Genomic DNA, 15,863 nt, shown 5'->3' on the forward strand with positions numbered 1-15,863 from the left:
GAGAGAGAGAGAGAGAGAGAGAGAGAGAGAGAGAGAGAGAGAGATGGGGAAAAAAGAGTTTGACATGTTACCTTTGTGGTAAGCTTTGTTAGCTTATTTCTGATAAAGTAAACCGTATCTTCAGAGATGCTGAAATGATGCATTTTTAGTGACAACATCTTTTGTTTAGTTTTGTTTTTGCTGGTCTTGAACTTTATTTGAGTTCTCACTACTGGAAGATGTTGTCAATAAATTATTCAATTTCTTCTAAAAGGGATAGTTCAAATGTCTTTGTTTGGTTGAACACAGAGAAAGAATTTGGACGAATGCTACTATGGTAGTCAATGGTGGCCAAGAACTGTTTGGTTATAAGCATTCTTCCAAATATCTTTCTCTGACAGAATTTTATTTCTGGGTGAACTATCCCTTTAATCTTCTAAAGGGCTGGGGGATTTTTATATGCTTCAGGCACAATTGTAATTGCAGAATAAACAACTTTTATACCACTTACAGTACATGACTGAAGTTTTCATCTATCATGAATGTACGAAACATCACTAAACTACGAGATTTTTTTTATACAGAATGCTCCTGTAACACTTGCTCACAGTACCACCTCAAGCAAGCGATGTTGTCAGCAAGCGGTCGCGGCAGAGCACAATCTCATTTGACACGCTGAGAGATTTTTTTCATCTGAACGACAAAAAAAGTGTGAATTTATTCCGAGCTGCGGGCAGCCACTCTCCAATGCTATCACACTACAGGAAAGAAAATATGGGAATGAACTTGTTCTCAAACAACTTGAGAACTTTGAGAACTTGAGAACTATGACAAAAATGATGTGGGAAAAGTATCATTTAAAGCCAGTAATGCATCTGGATCTCCAGGGGTGCATTGAACCTTGGGGTGTGAGAACACGCAGAAATAAGAAACACTGATATGCCAGAAGGCTGAAAACTGCCTGTACTTGGCTATTACCTTCAAGGACTCTTGAATTTCCAAAGGACGTGAACCTGGCCAGTCCTGTTATCAGCACAAATGGTACAAACTGTTCCCTCCAGTCAACATCAACATCTCTCATCAGTGTGTGTATGATGGAAAAAAGCACAATAACCCCAATATACTCGCAAAAACAGCATGCTCAGTAACTCAAGACCCTCTGCACCTAGAGCAGCAGTAACCTTATATATCTAATACAATCAGCGATATTACACAGAGAGGTCACAGAGAGGCTGTCAGCAAAATTATTTGCTCCCAGAAGCTTAAAACTGAGCGAAGAAAAAGGTCTCATTAAAAGACCATTCGTCTAACTGCGCTGCAATATTAGCATGCTGTGTATCAAGCCCAGAGTTTATTTGATAAGAAATTACAGTACATCACGTGTTCATGGCACTGTACAGAGCATCAGAGTTTTTTTCTGGGTAAAATAGGAGCAGGTCATTTTTCCCAGAAGGAAAGCGCAGTAGCTATAATTTGATGTGATGATATTTTCAGGGTGAGAGAGAGAGAGAAGGCCAGGGAGGGGAGAGAGAAAAAGATAAAAGATTTAGTTTAGGATCTCTTTGTAGTGTCTACCTGAACATTTTAAAGACAAGCAACAAATCTCAAGAAGCACATTTTCCGTTTAGAATGGAAACAGAACCAAAGATATACACTTTCCCTTCCGGCATTTAAAATCTAAAATCCATGGATGCACATCAGCCACTGTTAATGCGTCAAACACTTAAAAATAATAAACATGTACAACACAGAGTGTTTTCTTTCCTCCTCTCTTCTGTTTAGCATATTACACGCAGGAATCCAGCGGAGGGCATTCCTGCAATGTGTCACTGTTTCACAGTGACCTCCCACCGGACCTGGTAATGTGAACACGTGAACAAACACACATACACACACGTACAATGATGCGGTGAGAGAAATGGAGCGGTGTGATATATTTAGCAGAAGCTCTCAGCGTGTACAGTTCCCATTGCTGACTGAGAGCAATCTGATCTGAATCAGAGGTGACCTTGCTGAAGATCAGATTGCACAATAGGAGAGCTCTCGCAGACACGGTCAAAACAAAACATTTTATTCATCCATTAATGGAACCGTTACATCCATTTCAAGCTTCTTGAAATCAGAATCAGAATCAGAAGAGCTTTATTGCCAAGTGTGCTTGCACACACAAGGAATTTTCTTTGGTGTTGGAAGCTTCTAGTACAGACATTCAACACAATGACAATACAATATAATACGATTTACAGTCTAAAAGATTCTAAATTGTGCATATATAAAATAAAGACTATTTTACAGAAAATGGGGGATAATAACATATAAGAGACATTGTACAGGGTAGTATATAGTAGAATAAACATATTAACAGATTGTATGTACACTTGTGCAAATGGATAATTTAGTAAGTAGAGGTAGTGTTATATACATGTATACATAAAATGTAGATATAATAAGGCACTATAGTGCACACTATAGGAGTAGTGGAAGTGGAATATTGCTCTTAAGGAGCAGTTATCTGTTTAGGAGGGAGATTGCCTGGGGGAAGAAGCTGCTTCTGTGTCTGGAAGTCCTGGTGTTTGGTGCTCTAAAGCGCCGGCCAGAGGGCAGCAGATCAAAGAGTTTGTGTGCTGGGTGTGTGGAGTCAATGATGATTTTTCTTGCCCTGTTTTTCACTCTGGAATCGTACAGGTCCTGAAGTGTGGGCAGAGGAGCACCAATAATTTTCTCAGCACTACGAACTGTCCGTTGTAGTCTTCGTAGGTCTGATTTGGTGGCCGAGCCATACCAAACAGTAATTGAAGTGCACAGAACAGATTCGATGACCACTGAGTAGAACTGGGTCAGTAGCTCCTGTGGTAGGTTGAACTTCCTCAATTGACGGAGGAAGTATAACCTCTGCTGGGCCTTCTTTACAATGGAGTCTATGTGGGACTCCCACTTCAGGTCCTGAGAGATGGTGGAGCCCAGGAACCTGAATGACTCCACAGTATCCACAGTGCTGTCCAGGATGGTGAGGGGAGGAAGTGATGGAGGGTTCCTTCTGAAATCCACTATCATCTCCACTGTCTTGAATGCATTCAGCTCTAGGTTGTTTTGACTACACCAGGCAGCCAGCTGAGCAACCTCCTTTCTGTAGGCAGATTCATCACCATCTTGAATAAGGCCAATGACTGTGGTGTCATCTGCAAACTTCAGGAGTTTGACAGAAGGGTCTGTAGAGGTGCATTCGTTTGTGTAGAGTGAATATAGCAGTGGAGAAAGAACACATCCTTGAGGAGCTCCGGTGCTGATGGTACATGTGCTGGATTTAAATTTTCCCAACCTCACTAGCTGCTGCCTGTTCGACAGGAAGTTAATAATCCACTGACAGGTAGAGGTTGGCACAGAGAGCTGGGTAAGCTTGGGCAGGAGGAGGTCTGGGATTATGGTGTTGAAGGCCGAGCTGAAGTCTACAAACAGGATCCTGACGTAAGTCCCTGGTCTGTCTAGGTGTTGTAGGATGTAATGCAGTCCCATGTTTACTGCATCGTCCACAGACCTGTTTGCTCGGTAAGCAAACTGGAGGGGATCAAGAAGTGGTCTGGTGATGTCCTTCAGGTGGGCCAGTACAAGTCTCTCAAATGACTTCATGACCACAGATGTTAAAGCAACAGGCCTGTAGTCATTAAGTCCAGATATTTTGGGTTTCTTCTGTACAGGGATGATGGTGGAGCGTTTGAAGCATGAAGGGACTTCACACTGCTCCAAAGATCTGTTAAAAATATTAGTGAAGATGGGCGACAGCTGCTCCGCACAGACTTTCAGGCAGGAGGGTGAGACATTGTCTGGGCCTGGTGCTTTTCTGATCTTTTGTTTGCGGAAAAGCTGGCAAACATCCTCTTCGCAGATCTTAAGTGCAGGTTGAATGTCAAGAGGAGGTGTTAATGGTATAGCAGAGATAGGGTCAGGGCGGGTGTGAAGGGTGAGACTCTGCATTTCAAAACGACAATAGAAGTCGTTCAGGTCGTCAGCCAGTCGTTGATTACCCATAGACTGAGGGGATGATGGCTTGTAGTTGGTAATGTCTTTCAGGCCTTTCCACACTGATGCAGGGTCGTTGGCTGAAAACTGGTTCTTCAGCTTTTCAGAGTAGCTTCTCTTAGCTGCTCTTATCTCCTTTGTCAGTGTGTTTTTGGCCTGATTATACAAGACTTTGTCCCCACTTCTGTAAGCATCTTCTTTGGCCTGACGAAGCTGTCTCAGTTTCATTGTAAACCATGGTTTGTCATTGTTGTATGTTAAGCGAGTCCTGGTGGGAATACACATGTCCTCACAGAAGCTGATGTAGGATGTCACTGTGTCAGTTAACTCATCCAGATCAGTGGCTGCAGCTTCAAAGACACTCCAATCCGTGCAGTCGAAACAGGCTTGTAAGGCCCGCTCTGTTTCGCTGCTCCATCTCTTTGCTGTTCTTGCTACAGGCTTGGCAGATTTAAGCTTCTGTCTGTAGGTCGGAAGAAGATGAACCAGGCAATGATCAGAGAGACCCAGAGCTGCTCTGGGAACAGAGTGGTATGCATCCCGTATTGTGGTGTAACAGTGATCCAGAATGTTGCTGTCTCTGGTGGGGCATGTGATATGCTGCCTGTATTTTGGCAGCTCACGGGAGAGGTTTGCTCTGTTAAAGTCCCCAATAATAATAATAAGAGAATCCGGGTGTTGCTGCTCCGTGTCAGTGATGTAATCCGCCAGCTGTTGCAGCGCCGCGCTCGCACAAGCATGTGGAGGAATGTAAACATTCACGAGAATAAATGAGGAAAACTCGCGTGGCGAATAAAAAGGTTTGCAGTTGATAGAGAACGCTTCTAAGTACGAAAAGCACATCTTCTTCAGTGTTGTTATATCTCTGCACCAACCTTCGTTTATATAAAAACATAATCCACCACCACGTGTCTTCCCTGTTGACTCGGCAATGCGATCCGCTCTGAACAGCTGAAAACCCGGCAGATGTAACGCGCTGTCCGGTATGGTGTCATTGAGCCATGTTTCTGTGAAACACAGCGCAGCGGAGTTGGAAAAATCTTTGTTTGTCCTGGTGAGTAAGAGTATTTCGTCCGTTTTGTTGGTAAGGGAGCGGACATTCGCCAGGTGTATACTCGGCAGCGGGGTCCTAAATCCGCGTCGTCGGAGTCTGACGAGCGCACCCGCTCGCTTTCCCCGCTTGCGTCTTTTAGAGCGTTTGTACAGAGCTGCCGCTCCTCCGAGTAAAATGTCCAGTAAGACTTATAAATATCTTGAGACACAAATAACACCACTGGCCTATATTTGACAGTAGCACGCATCTTTAAATAAAGATGATTTTGAAATATAATGAAAGGAATGGGCATGAATGTAAGAATGGTAATTTATACTCCAGGTTTTGGCCCATTTGTACATTTTTGCGTGTCTGGTTGTAATCTTACACAATAACTGAGACATGCCGAGACAGGAATCTTTGTGTTTGAGTTACAGGATTGACAAGGTGAGCTTTCACTATTTAAGATCTATGGAGAAAACAGGAAATGAAGTCACTACACACCTAACAATAAATATTAACGTACTTCCCAAAGTATGCAAAGGTCACAGCTTTGTTCTGCTTCTAAGGATTAAAGCTTTCATTGACAGCTCATCAACGGTTACATTTCACACAGGATTAGATGTATGGACGTCCACCTTTTTGTAAATTCCTAAATCTGTTTGTTTAATTTGCGTTCATCGCTCAAGAACACATGAAAACCGCAGCTTCAAATGTCTGAATGAGGGACTTGCTGTTGAAATACGGCCAGACATCAAGTGACAGGAACTCTATAAAGCCATCGTGGCAGACTTCAGGTAGGCTCCAGGCTGTTAAATGAAATCTGTCAGCTAAACCAGCTAAAGACTCGCTATGATGATGAGCTCGCGATGAGTGACGAAGACATGGTGAATGAACCCATGAGCTGCACTAATTCACACATCTCTAATAAAAAGGACACAAATTAGGCACATGAAAATGTCCCTGTCAATTAAACATCCTGATGTCATCTAACTGTGAGCCGGTTTTAATTATTTTGAATTTTTAGACTGCAATAGATGAATAGCAGCCACAATTATCACTAGGAGAAGGGTTTCTAGTACTGTTGTTTTGCGACGTGTTGGGATGTCAGACATGTTGGTCCCCATGTCCGAGCAAATGCCCACAATCAGATTCAATAGCTTTAACATTGTTACGTAAAAATGTTACAGGACGCTTACGTAACATTAAGGGGGGAAAAACACATGGGACCCTGAAGGTCAGCATGTCACCTTCAGGGTGAGCAGCATGGTGTCATGGGTGATGTGGCCACTGTCACACTGCATTGTCACCCACAGGCCAGACTGTGTGACACCGAGAGTGTGAGCTCAGGCTTCAAATAGAAAACATGAACAATGTCAGATTTTCATACATTAGGTGAGAAACGAAAACAGAAAACCACATTAACATCAATAAAACTTAATTTAAAGAGTATTTCTGACCTTATAACCAAAAACGACATGTTCACCAGAGCAGTCCATTAAACATCACTAAGGATCCAGATCCACCGAGGCGCTTTTATGCTGGATTCACACGGTGCGGTGAGCGGTGGAATTGCTGCGCGGCAGCCGCCTTTTAGCCGATGTGGCTGCCGCTGCAGTTCACAAAAAGATACAATATTTTTATCTTCAGCTGCGCATGCCGCAAAGAGCCGTGCCCATGGAAGTTGCGGGATTTTGGATGCACGAGCACTGCTTGCTTACCGCCTCCGCTCCGCCAACGCAGAGGCCCGCGTTTTTGCCGCTTACCGCATGTTTCCCTTTGAAAATGAACTGGACAGACGCGATTGCCGCGTGTATCCACCATTATGCAACTGAAAACGCCAGGCGCTGGTTAAAAACGCTGGTTGCGGGCGCTTGAATGCTGTTCTTTTCAAGCGGAGGCTCGTTGGTTACTATGATTCGCTGAGCGTGAAAAAAACACTGAGTGCTGGCGCTGAGCCTGCGGAAAAGAACGCCAGCTGTTTCCGTTCGAATCAATTGAAAAAACACTCCGTACGCCGGCATAAACGCCTCGGTGGACACAGCCCCTAAGTCACATACAGTAAAACTGTGAATGCTATGTAAATGCACAAACAGTTAGGATTGTGCAGATGTTCTTTGTATAATAATGAATACACAATGAAATGCATTGCGATGGAGGGAATAAGATACAGATAAATGCAGATGTAACACTGATATGGTTAATGCCTGGACTAATGTAAAGTAAGACTATATGTATTGGAAAAAAACTGGCAATCGTTATGGCTGTACAACATGAGTACTTAAAAAAAAAAACTACAGCATTCCATTTAAGTCTGTTACACAAAATAATCATTAAACCTAATTAAACCTTGGTTAAAATATCAATCATGCTTTGTGTCATGTATAACATGTAAAAACCCATGGGATAACGTGTGACATGTCTCCAAATGTGATCACATGTTCTTCACATGTCACCACATGTTGCACATGTCATCCCATGGGTTTTTACATGTTATCCTATGTGTTTCACATGGGAATTCACATGGAATTCAGACCAAAATGTTCCAAAAACACACATTTCACATGTTTTTTGCACATGTTAAACACATGTTGTATACATGTGATCACATGCGAAAAACATGTAAAAAAACGTGTGAAATTCATTTGTCTCTTCTGTAAGGGCAAAAAGGCTTTGTGGTTAAACTATGACATCTTCTTGACAAATGTGAGATGACCTATATGTCTGGTATAGGTTACACACCAGTACATTACAAGTCCATTATGAATTTGTCTTTCACACAGTTAAGAGGGAGGATACTGAGAGTGTGGCAATCAAATGCAGGCATAAAGAGTTGCATCCTTGCATGGTATGTTATCCTTGTATTGCAGGTCTTCCAAGAGTTCCTAATCTGCCAGCAAAATAAATCCATGCTGACTCTAGACATGCCTAGCCTTCACAAAAGAAGTGTTTTTAGATTCAGCGCTTTATTAAGAATGGCAGCCTAAGCAAGAGCAGTGCAGAGCTTTTATAAAACTCCCAGATGGGAACCTACAAAATGGCATCATTACTTGCTACACAGCACTTCAGAAAATGAAATGAATTGCTCCTTCAGCTCATTTGCATATTTAAAGAAAAGCATACGGTTGCTTTAAAACCGGTAAATTACAGCTTTGGACTTCATTGCAACCTTCTTCACAGGAGGAGATTCTGATGACTTTAAACCAGGGGTCTCAAACTCAAATTGGCTGGGGGCCATTGCTGTGACTGACATCTCATAGGAGGGCCGTTTTAACATTGAAGCACAAAAAGATAGCACAAAAGTTCTGGAAATTTACTTTAATTGCTGAGATATTAGCTCACATTTCTAATTTCATTCACAACATATTTGTGTCATGCTTAACAAAAATACAAACAACAGTGTCTGTGCATTGTTATATAATTTAAAATTTTTAACAGTTACCTACTTTATTTTAATTTAAGTAACTTATCAAAACTGTGCTGAACATTACATTGAACAACTGCGATCTCTGAATACATTTGCAAACTATTCTATTTCTTGCCAGACACTTGGCAGCGCTTCTGCTCACACAACTGAGCCACGTTTGCCCTGATGGAGTTCACAGTTAAAACCCTGAGTACAGCTTCAAGATGAGCATCACTAAGCCTGGACCTGAATTTGCATTTATTGAAGTTCATAGTTGAGAAAAGTTTCTCACACAGGTATGTGCTTCCAAAAAGGCACATTAACCGACTGAACACTTTGGAAAGCTCTGGGAAGCATGGATTTAATTCTCTCAGAAACTGTGCAGTCTTGTCTGCATTTCCTTGTGCTTCTCTGAATTTTGTTTTTAGCTCACTGTTGCACTGCAAGTCAATAAGTTCCATTTGCAACAAATTTGGGACACTCTCCACATCAGCTGAGAAGGGGTCTGCAAACAGTTGGAAAGTGTCACTGTGTGCCTTGAAGTCAGCAAAACGCTGATCAAATTCCTGAAGTAGGTTTTCAACAGCAGAGGCATATTCATCACCATTGAATGCTATGCCCTCCTCCACAAGAGATCTGCATGTTGTGAAATGACTGAGATTTTTTGCAGAAAGCTGAGTTTTCCACAATCTCAATTTTGTGGAGAAGGCTTTCACACTTTCATACACTGCTGTGATGAGCTGACCAGGGCTCTGGAGCTTCAGGTTAAGGATGTTCAGCTCCTGTGTAATGTCCACTAGGAATGCAAGGTCCATGACCCATTTAGGATCATCAAATTCAGGAACATCCATTCTGCCATCTTCCATAAATCTCTTCACCTCTGTTCTTAACTCAAAAAATCTCTTCAAGACATTTCCCCTGCTGAGCCAGCGTACCTCAAAGTAAAGTACATCACCATATGTTGCCTCAATTTCTTCCAAAAAGGCTCGAAACTGGCGGTGCTGTAAACTTCTTGACCTGATGTAATTGATGCATCTTAGGACAACAGACATGACGTGTTCATATTTTAAGCATTTGTTGCACAGTGCCTGCTGGTGTATAATGCAGTGCAGAACAACTGCTGGATCTGCATTTTCCTCTTCCAACTTTCTTTGTACCAGCGCCACCAGTTCATTTTTTTTACCTGTCATAGACGGGGCGCCATCGGTGGTAATGCCCACTAGTCTGCTCCACGGCAAACCAGCGCGTTCAATCGCGTCGCACAGCTGCTGAAATATATCTTTGGCTGTTGTACGGCCGTGCATTGGACACAAACTCAGCAATTCTTCCATCACCTCAAACTGGTCATTAATACCTCTGATGAAAATAGCTAGCTGAGCAGTGTCAGTTTTGTCTGTACTTTCGTCAAGCGCCACAGAGTGTGCAGTGAAAACTCTAGCTTTCCCGCGTAGCTGATCATAAATGTCACTCGATAACTCGGTAATCCGCTCTGCCACTGTATTTGCCGATAAAGAGAGATTGTTGAACATGTTCTTCTTTTCTGGACATAGAATATCAGCGACCTTCAACATGCAGTCCTTCATAAACTGCCCTTCAGTGAATGGCTTTCCTGCTTTAGCGATCATTTCACTCACCACATAACTCGCTTCAACGGCAGCATCAGCATCCTTTTTGGCTCTGTGGAAAAGGCTTTGCTGGGACGTTAGCTCTCTCTGCAACTGTGTGGCTCGTTTTTTTCTCTCGTCTTCCTGGTACTTCTCATATTGGTCTCCGTGTTTAGTCGAGTAATGACGCTTGAGATTGTATTCCTTCAGAACGGCAACTTTTTCTTTGCATATCAAACAGGTGGCGTTTCCATTAAACTCCACAAAAAAATACTGCAGTGTCCATCTTTCTTGAAACAGTCTGTGTTCATCATCCACTTTCCTTTTCGGTTTGGAATTAGACATATTTTCGTTCACAGCCAAACAAAAAAAGAAACTGCTAAAGCCCAGAAACCAGCTAACGTCTTATCAAGTCTTCCGGCAAGCGCAGGGTTTTTTTTTACCGTGTTTTTAGTACATATTGAATTGGGTAGTTTAAATTGCTATAAAACAATTACAAATAATAATAATTTTAAAAAGAATAATATTTTTGCGGGCCGGATTGCGTTATATTTTTGATGTCAGTTGCGGGCCTGAGGGAGGGGGAGTGGGGCCCGTCAATGGCCCACGGGCCGGCAGTTTGAGACCCCTGCTTTAAACATAAGATTCAAGTCAATAGACTTTCAAGCTCAAACAGCCAAACCCAAGCAGAAAACACACAATAGTTTGTACTATTCAGGGCATTATGTTGTTAAAGTTCAGACCGCAGAAACAAACCTGTCTTTCATATTCAGCAAATACTGAACTTACAAAAGGTCCTACAACAAGTGATAACAACTGTACAAACACTATGAAGGACAGAGACAAAGTCAGAACCTCTTAAGCTTTATAATCTCAAAGTACAGTGGCAGTTGGTTTGAGCTCATGATACTTCAAACACAGTTCATGAATCTGCTGAGCAAGGATCGTGCTGCCTGAAAACAGCTCACCATATGAGCCTCTGTGTGTCCTGTAGTGGTGGGGATTTCTGAAATGACTTTCACTGCCCTTTTCTGTAATGGGCCACACAACGCTTACACCAACCAATATAACTCAACTCAACTTTATTTATATAGCGCTTTTACAATTTTCATTGTTACAAAGCAGCTGTACATGAGACATATTGACTATAAGCAAAATAATTAAAGTTGTACCTGCAGAAACAAGAAAAGGTTGAAAACACAGAAGACAGACATACCCACATACAAAACACTCCACACACACAATATGCACACGTACTAACACACATAGACATAGAGACACACACACACACACGGATGCGCACGCACACACACACAACACACACACACACACACACACACACACACACACGCATAGTGAGAGCACACATTTAGGATAAAGGAGAGAGAAGCACAGGTCAAATATAACAGACTATAAATTCCTATATGCAATATTAATTAAGTAAAACTTTAAGATTCTAAAGCAGCCCCCCCGGTCAGGCAGATAGTGCAAAAACAGTATGCAAACGGTGGCGAGGAACCCAAAACTCTAATCGAGAAAAAAAACCTCAGGAGAACCCAGGCCCAACCAGGGGATTCCAGTTCCCCTCTGGCAAAAGCTGCTGCCTCTGCACAAGCTCCAGAGAGCTTGCACAACAAGGCTAAATAAAATAAATAAACTTAATAATAAAATAAATTATAGTTTAAGATTATCATTAATAATCTAATAGCATTTGAAATTTTGTGGTGAAGACATGTCAAGAGACCGCGTCCTTCTTTATCCAGCTCTATCATCTCAGCTCTTGTCAGGTCCCCACTTCCCATTCTCCGCTCTACCATCAGGTCAGGCCATGAACTGCATCCTGCTCGCTGTGGTAAATATAACTACTAACTAACTGTAGTGTGCTATAATAATAATATTAGCAGCACAAAGTCTAACAGAATCACAGGTAAATTTCACCATCAGTACCACATACAGTACATGTACATTGCAGGTATTTCAGTTTTGTCTATAGTCCGTTTCAAAGTGACAACATAAACACACGTAACTGCGCATGCGCACGTTCGTGGACTGCTCTTACCTTCCGGTACACATTCGCAAACAATACAGTGCCTATAGATTGTTTATGATAAGAAACGTGAAGAACGGACCCTGCGTTCCAATTCGCCTACTTATATACTATGCCCTAATAGTAGGTACTGTTTTTGTGTTGGAATAGTAGTTACTTTTGAGTGCATGGCAAAAGAGATTGCACACACTGGGACATACTAACAGGAAGCGGAAGTGACCGTTGTTGCCTAAACAACTTTGTGGCCAATAACTGTCACACACATCAAAATAAACCTCTTCTTTCCATTAAGGTATTTATTCATTTATTATTTTGTAGGCTATGTTTACTGTACTGTATACTGTATATATGTTAATTTAGTGACGCATCAGTTATATAATTTATTAATGCAGTGTAGCGTCACTAGACTCCGCCTACTCGCGGCGAGTTGCAAGTAATATCAGGCCGTTCGAATGTGCATCATTCTGCACTTTGAATTTCTACCTGAAGTAGTAGACTATCCGGGAATCTTTGGAATACTATTTTCAACATACTACGATTTGGGACATAATAATTCTACTTTCGAATACTATTAGGACGGATAGTATGTCGATTGGAACGCAGGGTCAGTTTTTCCGCTGAGATTTTGTGAAACTGTGGCGCTTGATGACATCACACGCATATTCGTGATGTCATCATGTAGTTTTAATACTGCGTTCAAGACACCTCGGAAGTGGGATATATGCCACCGGCTCTCACTAAATCCTTGGTGTTTCGAGTCTGACGTCATCACGCAACAGTGTTTTTTTGGCGATTTTAACAATCATAGGTAGTTTAGATGGTTAGAGTAAGGTTAGGGTTAGGGTAAAGGTTTCGTAAGACTTGAAACACCAAGGATTTAGTCAAAACCAACAAGCCACGCCCACGGATCTGACTCGAAACACCAAGGATTTAGTGAGAGCCATATGCCACCACAAATGCAAAAGTAATGTCTGGATTTACTAATATTAAATGTATTATTGTGCATAATTCATGACTTTTGTGTGACATTAGGCTCTGTTGTACACCCCAGTTATAAGAAGTATTCATAGGAATGATATTACCATAGATGTGTTAATAATCAGACCAATGATTGAGTGTTACAAGTGAATATATGAAGATGATTTAATGATATAATCAGTATACTTAAGCATTGATTGAGTGTTGTTTGATCACATAAATATATTTTTTAATAATTTTAACCAAGTATAGAACAGATTTCTGCAATACAAAATCCAGTGATGTTTTTGAGGCCTGTTTGAGGCCCGACCTAGATAAAGTTCGAGCATGTTGTTCACTTTGAGGCCTGAAAACCGGTACAAACAGGAAAACTTATTTTTTAAAAACCAAGTAAAAGTCAACATTCCACCATTAGATACAAACCTTGTTGCCTAGAAAATAATAGTGGCAGACGAGAACGATTGGATAATAAAAATAAAAGATAAAGGGAATTTACCTGATTGGTTTAGGAAAGGACCTCCTTTCCTAAGTTTCACTATAACTGTAGACTGGAAAACACCAAGTTTTCAGATGACTGGGGACATCTCACTTTGTTTGGTCTAATCAAATAAAGTTAACTCCTTGACACCTGGACCTTCTTTGTCTGAGAGATTTTTTGAACTTCAAGATCGATTTCTACCACATCAGAATTAGTAGCATTTAAACATTACAAGTATCGTTTAACATTAAAAAAGCATTATCGAATTATTGAATTTTCGAGAGAGCGTCAAGGCAGCAAAAGTTGCAGCTTCAGACCCGTTTCGATTTTACTCTCTGAACATTATATACAGCTTACTGCCCAATAAAGCCATTGTCATTTACATATTTTCTGTTGTCAGTTCTGTTTTATAACCAAGACACATCGTCTGATAAAATCACAGTGGAAGCCAGTGCATTAGCCGTTACTCTTTTTTGGCTAAAGGTTGTAGGCTTTCCATTTAGTGTTTTTGGCTTCTCCCTGCCGTCTGCCGCTCACTCACAGACGCGTATCCTGCACCGGGAAAGCGAGACCTCTTGCTAGCGGGACAGTACTGACGACACTTTCCCACTGAATGAACGGTTTATCAAAAAATACGCTAGGTTTGTTGTTATACGTGTCTTCTAAACAAAACGGGCCGGAAAAGTAGCTAAATCAGGTAAAAGAGTTGCAAACTTAGAATTATTAGAATATTAGAATAATTAGAATTACATAATTCTAAAACTGGCATATGGTGTAACAATATTTATCACTGAAGCAATTCTTGCTATGCTATTTGAACCTTTTCTTTCACATTTTTTATGCATTTGGCAGACGCTTTTATCCAAAGCAACTTACATTGCATTGTACTATACATTTATTTTGTTTTTTTAAGTATGTGCAATCCCTGGGATCGAACCAACACCATGCTCTAATCACTGAGCCACAGGAAAGCTGCTTTGTAAACTTTTATGTATGTTAACATGCATAGCTCTCCTTATTGTAAATCAGTGGTCACCAACCCTGCTCCTGGAGATCAACCGTCCTGTGAAGATTTCAGCTCTAACCCCAATCAAACACACCTGAACTATCTAATCAAGGTGTTCAGGTTTGCTTGATAATTACATACAGGGTTGGAGCTGCAGTCTGCAGGACGGTCGATCTCCAGGAGCAGGGTTGGTGACCACTGCTGTAAATAATGGAAGACATCATTTTAAACCATTAGATTTTAAGGTTTAATATAAGTTAAAAGGGTGAGTTATAAAAAAATTCACCCTCCTCATGGTCTTTGCACATACAGTCCGAAATTTTCGTATGCGTTTTTTTGTATTTGGCTCTCGTTTGTACGGTGTCTCTGAATTGTTTAAAAAGGCCACTCAAAATGCTTGACGGATGCGAAAAACGCAGAAAATCGAAACCTGGTCCGAATTTTTTTATGACGCACGAAAATATCGGAGGCAGTGTGTAAATGTGATTGACACAACGTGAGGTCGTATTTATTTTTTAACGTGCGGAAATTCCGGACTCAAATTTCGGACTCAATGTGGAATGGGCTTCACAGTTGTCATGAAGGGTAAAACTAGCTATATTACCCAAAATATTTTTTCTGCTGTTAAGTCGCCCATTTTAACATGGGCTCAATGAGATTCTGCTCTCTTTTGGAGCCAGTCTCTAGCAGCCAGTTGATGAATTGTCTGTTTAATTTTATGTCAATTTCGTGTTGGCTTCACGAGAGAGATCGGAAGGTTGCCACTTGAATATAACAGAGGGAACTAAAAGGGCAAAAAGGAGAAGCCAGTTAAGACCATTACAGTACTTTATGTCCTAGGGATTTATTGCTGCACAACAGTAGTCTGAGTCTGATTAACAACATGCTTTGTACAGCAATACAATAAGAGGTTTTTCATGATAAAATTTTGCAAATTTAAGTCAAATAGCATTTTGTGAAATCACTCATTTACAATAATTTAAGGTCTAGTAGTTATTTGAGTGTGAAACCATGTGATGACAGAATAAGGCTTATGTTTTTCCTAAATTGTTGAGTATTAAATATGCAAGAACTGTTCAGATGAAAAAGAGCAGCTGCCAGAACAAAATCCGAGAGGTTATGCAATCATCAAAACATTACAATGACTTGAGCAGATCCCGGGTGTTCTTCTGCTCATTGTAGGTTAAAGGGGTGCTGCAACGGTGTGTCATGCATTCTGACTTATTAACAAAGTTAAACATGCTGTCTTCTCATGCTTAACATGGTCAACTTGTCAAAAAACGAGTTGGGCGTAGGGATGCTCATTTCAGTTAAT

General features: G+C 41.1%; 2 protein-coding genes across 2 annotated transcripts in view; one reads left to right on the forward strand and one right to left on the reverse strand.

Annotated features, from left to right (window-relative positions):
* LOC130570032 (uncharacterized) overlaps positions 1–15,863 on the forward strand; it is a 185,139-nt gene that overhangs the window by 116,636 nt on the left and 52,640 nt on the right. The gene's annotated exons all lie outside the window — the stretch shown is intronic.
* si:dkey-220k22.1 (multiple epidermal growth factor-like domains protein 9) overlaps positions 1–15,863 on the reverse strand; it is a 90,690-nt gene that overhangs the window by 72,053 nt on the left and 2,774 nt on the right. The window lies entirely within an intron of this gene.

Source organism: Triplophysa rosa, linkage group LG2 (assembly GCF_024868665.1).
Source record: "Triplophysa rosa linkage group LG2, Trosa_1v2, whole genome shotgun sequence".
Classification (NCBI taxonomy): Eukaryota; Metazoa; Chordata; class Actinopteri; order Cypriniformes; family Nemacheilidae; genus Triplophysa; species Triplophysa rosa.